The sequence below is a fragment of the Dromiciops gliroides genome, chromosome 4, assembly GCF_019393635.1.
Source record: "Dromiciops gliroides isolate mDroGli1 chromosome 4, mDroGli1.pri, whole genome shotgun sequence".
NCBI lineage: Eukaryota > Metazoa > Chordata > Mammalia > Microbiotheria > Microbiotheriidae > Dromiciops > Dromiciops gliroides.
Window position 1 is genome coordinate 266,603,216 of NC_057864.1, and position 6,795 is coordinate 266,610,010.

The window sequence follows — 6,795 nt, forward strand, 5'->3', positions numbered from 1 at the left end:
GGAGTCAGCAGCCCTTCCTTAGCAATATGACAGAAGCTAGCATTTCCAGATGAAAGACTTGACATATAGGCATTTGACTACAGCTTAGTTTCTATAACCCGGTCTACTGACCTAGCTCTCTAACATCTTGATCTCCCTGTATTAACCCACATCACCTTCTGTTCCCATCACTTTTGACTTAGCTCTTCATGTATTAACCTTTACTTTACTTTCCCTTTATCTTACTAGAACTCATCCATGTGTTTCCAAGAGCTAGGTGATGACCATAAATAGAATGCTGGTCTGGAGTCAGGAAGATCTGAGTTTGGATCTAGCCTCAGATACCAATTGTGTGATTCTGGGCGAGTCACCTTACTTCTGTATTCCTCAGTTTCCTCAACTATAAAATAGAGATAATAACAACACATATTTCATAGGGTTATTACAAAGACCAAATGAGATATATGTTAAGCACTTAGCACAGTGCCTGGCATATAGGAGTCATTTAATAAATGCTTGTTTCCTTCTCTCCCTTCCCTTCCCACCCTTCAGATAATTTAGACTCCTAGGGTGATAGAATAATAGTGTGGACTATTTAAATCTTAATAAGCGTTAAAGTTTCTAAGCCAACCACTATGCATCTCTCTTCTGTCTTGAGACTTATTTCCCTCCTTCCACCTGCCTCCACTTACCCCTCCACTTGTTAACTTTAAAAGTAGAAATCTAGGAGGCGGCTAGGTGGCATAGTAGATAAAGCACCAGTCCTGGATTCAGGAGGACCTGAGTTCAAATCCGACCTCAGACACTTGACATTTACTAGCTGTGTGACCCTGGGCAAGTCACTTAACCCCCATTGCCCCGCAAAAATAAATAAATAGATAGATAGATAGATAGATAAATAAATAAAGTAGAAATCTATCTGGTATAAGACCTAGCTTCTTAAACTATGGGTAATGTAACTGAATATGGGGGCTCCTGCAGTCTTGGTTCTGAACACATAACATGTCCATTGTGCATACCCCCATAAAGTTGCATAAAAGTTTCTCTGGTAAAGAGAGTACCACGGGGGTGGGGTGGGGGCAGCTAGGTGGTGCAACGGATAAAGCACAGGCCCTGGATTCAGGAGGACCTGAGTTCAAACGAAGCCTCAGATACTTGACACTTAATAGCTGTGTGACTCTGGGCAAGTCACTTAACCATCATTGCCCTACAAAAACAAAAACAAAACAAAAGAGGTCACAAGTGGAAAAAGTTTAAGAAGCCCTGGTCTAAGGCAAAATTTGTAGTTGTAGGTCCTACATGTAAGGAACTGAAACCCTTAGATTATAGAAAGAAGCTGTTTCAAAAAGAAACACTTGAGAACTACTGGTTTTGAATCTCTCTGAATCTTTTTTTAAAATAACTTTTCCATACTCCCATTTGATAGCAATAAAAAAAAATTGTCACAGGACAGCCATGTTTCTGAGTAGGAACTGTGAATATGATTGCATATTTTACCCTTGAGTAGGGGTTAGAGAAGGCAGATTGGTATACAATAAATTTGATTATTTTAAGAAGGAGAAACAAAGCTAAGAAGATTCATAATGACAACTTGGCAAGGAGACTTTATTGACAGACACCAAAATTTAATATCTCAGTAGTTCTGCTGGTATCTGTGACATTCTAAGGTTTTTAGCCCACTCCTTAGGAAGTAAAAAACCAAGGTTCAGAAAAGTTAGATGACTTGCCTAAGGTTCACATAAGTAGTAAAGTAGCAGAATGGAAGTTGGAAAAAGTTTTGGCTCTGGAGTCAGAGGACTTGGGTTCAAGTCTATTTTCTGATGCTTACTACCTCTGGCCCTGGGGCAAGGCCCTTAAATTTCTAAAACATCAGTTTTTTCTTGGCGAAATTAAGGTGTTGGACTAGATGACTTTTAGTGACCCTTTCTACTCTAGATCCATAATCTTAAGAATGCAGGTCCTCTGACTCCCAATCTAGCAGTCTTTCCATTGAGCCACACTGGTTTCCTTACAGATAAATATTTGAGAGACTATATGGGGCGGCTAGGTGGCGCAGTGGATAAAGCACCGGCCCTGGATTCAGGAGATCCTGAGTTCAAATGTGGCCTCAGACACTTCACACTTACTGGCTGTGTGACCCTGGGCAAGTCACTTAACCCCCATTGCCCCGCAAAGGAAAAAAAAAAAAAAGAGAGAGACTATATGTAAAGGACACTATATTAAGATATATATATATATGTATATATATATGTATATACACATATATACATATATATCTGGGGCATGGCCCCTATTCCTTAACAGAACATATTCATAAAGGCAACCTCTATATAATTTAAAGGACAGGAAATAATCTTGTGACTGCATTTATATAAAAAAAACATGACTAAAGAAACTCCCTCTGTTAATGCAGGCCAACACTTTCTTTGAAACCTAATCTTAAAGATGCCTGGAGCACTGAAAGGTTAAATGATTTGCCCAACTTCACATAGCATATGCAGGAAAAGATATGCAAAACCAATATGTTTCAGAGATTGAACTCGAACCCAAGTTTTCCTAGCTCTAATGTCAGCCCTGTTCGCTGTACCATGTTGCCTTTTATATAATTTTAGAAGTCATTAAATCAATAAATCTTATATTGTCAAGTGATCTTAGAAAAATTAAATTAGTAATTTGGCCCAGAAAGTTTAAATTAATTGCTCGGAATCAAATATTTTATAGCACAAAAAGCACTAGAACCCACTTCTCCTAACTTTTGGGCTAGTATTCTTTAACTCTTTTTTTTTTTTTTAGTGAGGCAATTGGGGTTAAGTGACTTGCCCAAGGTCACACAGCTAGTGTTAAGTGTCTGAGGCAGGATTTGAACTCAGGAACTCCTGACTCCAGGGCAGGTGCTCTATCCACTGTGCCACCTAGCTGCCCCCATATTCTTTAACTCTTTTCCTCCATCTTGCTACTCTTGGCTTACTGGGTTTCTGGATGTTTGCATATGTTTACCTCAAAAGAGATGTTCTTGCCAGGGTGCCTTACACAGAGTAAGTGCTTGATAAATAATTCTTGAATTTAACAATAAACCTACAAATCCACATTCTGTCTGTGTGTATTCACTTCTGCTGTAAAGCAGCTGTAGATTAAATAGCTGTTGTCGTCTAATAAAATTGACTCAGCCATACAAAATAATACATGAGGCCTCATATTAGCTTGTGGTGTTGCTAAATTTTCATATGGTTTTGAAGGTCATGATAACCTGAATGTGTCAGGTGGGAAAGGTAGCGCAGTACCAGGAGGAGCCTGTGAAGTACGTGGAAAGAGAAAATGGACAATACCATTATAATCAGGAATATAAATCATCAGACATAAAAAAGATATGCCTAGAAATTGTAGGTCCCGGAAGTTCATGGACCTCTTTTAATTCATGTCAATCCATGGACTTGAATGCTACTGATGTAGGAGGCAAAAAAGGGGTTAACAGAAAAACCTCAGACCCAACCTCTAATTCAGATATAGGCTCTAAGAGGGATTCAGAACCCCAGTTAATGGATAACTTACAAGTCAGGATGCTAGGTTCTCTTACCCACAGTAATCAGTATCCATAATGGGAACAGAGGAAGAAAGGCCATAAAGACCTGAAACTATAACAATGAAAAAAAAAATGACAGGCTATAGAAATTTAGACTAGAAATAAAAAAAAAATGAAGATGTTTTGAAACTAGTCATGGGAAACAGAGACATGTGCAGAAAAGGCCAAATTCACCTTATGATGTGTAAACACCAAAAACACCCGTCCACAGGAAAATGTACCCTCCTCAGGAGTTGGCTTAGGACCCCAGGAACTCCAAATTAGGATAGGCCCTCCCCTGTACTCCTTAAGGTGGAGATTATTATAATGAGACTGATAATCAATTTATCCATACTATCAATATAACTGTCTTTCCTTTCCTTATTCAAGAGATACCTTTCCACTATTCTTGTTCTCTCCCTATGGTCACTCAATAAAACTTGGGAAACTGAGTCACTGAGTCTTATAATTCTTTTGGGACAACTCACGATCAATTTGACCCTAATTCCATCCCACATCACTACAGGCAATTAGCTTGGAGCTGTGTTTGGGGACCACCCCTCTTCCTGTTTGACAGGGGGCTTCTGGGGGAACCGACTGGGACTCTTTCTCTTTGGAAGCATGAGCGGCTAGGTAAAGGAGCTTTCTCTCTCTCTCTCTCTCTCTCTCTCTCTCTCTCTCTCTCTCTCTTTACTAACTTCTAATATACTTTAATAAATGCTTAAAAGCCTAAATTGTTGCTGAATTTATAAGTAAATCCTAACTAGTTCCCCACACACACTGGGGGGCAGGTAAGGACACACACCTTAGATTTGAAATGTCACAAAAGAATGCTGGACTATACACAGAATGCTGCATATCTATTATCAGATTAAGATGGTTTTACTTGCTTTTCTTTGTCAAAAGGGAAGATTCTAATTTAATGAAATTTTTTTTCTAAGAACTGACATGTAAAGACAAAAGGCCAGTACCAGATCTCAAACTATATTATAAAGTGGTAATTGTTAAAACAATCTGGTACTGGCTAAGAAACAGAGAAGTGGATCAGTGGAATAGAATGGGTACCAATTGCACTATAATAAATTACTATAGTAATCTAGTATATGGTAAATCCAAAGATCAAAGCTTTTGGAATAAAAATTCATTATTTGACCAAAAATGCTGGCATAACTGGAAAACGGTATGGCAGAAACTGCATGTAGAACAACATCTCACACTGTATACTAAAATAAGGTCAAAATGGGTACATGATTTACATATGGTAATACCATAAGCAAATTAAGAGATCATGGAGGGGCAGCTAGGTGTACAGTGGATAAAGCACCTGCTCTGGATTCAGGAGGATCTGAGTGCAAATCTGGCCATTTTCAGCTTCTGACTTACAAGATGACCAAGAAGAGTAGGAACAACGGTGCGCCAAGGGTCGCGTCCACGTGATGCCCATTCACTGCACCAGCTGCTCCCGCTGCTGTATTTATAGTTGCTCTTTTTGTGGTGGCAAAGAATTGGAAATTGAGGGGATGCCCATCAATTGAGGAATGGCTAAACAAGTTGTGGTATATGAATGCAATGAAATATTATTGTGCTGTAAGAAATGATAAATAGGCAGATTTCAGAAAAACCTGGAAAGACACATGAATTGATACTCAGCGAAATGAGCAAAACCAAGAAACATTTTACACAGTATCAATAACATTGTGTGATGAACACCTGTGATAGAATTAGTTCTTCTCAGTAATACAATGATCCAAGACAATGCCAAAAACCTAATGATCGAAAATGCTTTCCATATCCAGAAAAAGAACTATAGAATCTAAATGCAGAAACATAGTATTTTCTTTTGTCTGTCCCCTCCCCCACTCTGCCCTTCCTTCTTTTTTAAAAAATTCTTATTTATTTATCTATCTATTTATTTTGTTTTTGTGGGGCAATGGGGGTTAAGTGACTTGCCCAGGGTCACACAGCTAGTAAGTGTCAAGTGTCTGAGGCCAGATTTGAACTCAGGAACTCCTGAATCCAGGGCCAGTGCTTTATCCACTGTGCCACCTAGCTGCCCCGAAACATAGTATTTTCACTTATGGTGTTGTTGTTTTTTTAGTTGTTGTTGTTTCTTCTTTCTTGTGTTTTTTTTCCTTTGTTCTGATTCTTCTCTCACAACATGACTAATGTGGAAATACATTTAACATGAATGTAATGTATAACCTATATCAAATTGCTTGCTGGCTTCAGGAGGGGGGAGGGGAAGGAGAGTGGGAGTGAAATAAATTCGGAACTCAAAATCTTACAAAAATAAATATTGAAAACTATCTTTACATGTAATAGGGGAAAAAAGAAAATAAAATATTAAGAAAAAAATCCCAACTCTCAAGGAGAATTAGTGGGAAAAGTCCTGGATTTAGTCTTCCCCTATGACCCCCAAATTCCAATCCAATATGCAACAAAGGGATACTGAGGCACTTCAAGCATTTTCAATTTATTGGGGAGTCCAGAAGTCCCTAATTAATTGGGTCCAATATCTTCCTCACAGTTAGAGACCCTCCCCTTGGGAGTTAGCTACTTTTATACACTTGGGAGAGCCCCAAAAATAGAATGAGGCAGTACAATTTCATGATTGGTTAACACCAGAAAAGTGGAGCATGGACTCTATGATTGGTTGAGGGTCAGGTCTGTCAATCATAACCACTTTGTCAGGAAGTTTTTGAGTTATTAACTGCAGGTTTGTTTGTTTGTCTGTTTTCCATTCAAGGCATTCCACCTGCTACCTCAGCAGGGGTTTCTCTAGGAAGTCAAACTTTTGGTGTTTTGACCTGTAGTATCCTAGGAGTGAAGGAAGTAAGGAGTGAAAGGAAAGGTCAAAATGGAGCAGTGACAGTGATTCAAAGGGGTAAGGGGTACTGATGCTGCTAGGAGCTTCAGGGTCAAATGTAACGTGTTACTCAAAAACAGTCATTTGATTTATCCTATAATCTTCAATGTTATTACCAATAATTAATATCAATATCATTAATATATTGGAGGTTATTTGGTCCTAACATATATAACTCTTAACAGCATTAACATACATAACTAACTTGAACTTGATCTTCTTCAGCTTAGTTTACTAACACAATCACTGATAGTAATCAAATCAGTATAAACCTAGTAAATACTAATTGATTTGAATACAGGGTATTGGAATTATGGTCACATGACTTACTGTGGCTTTCAGTAAGGTATTTCACTTTTCTGGGTGTGAATGACTTAATAGATAAACTTTA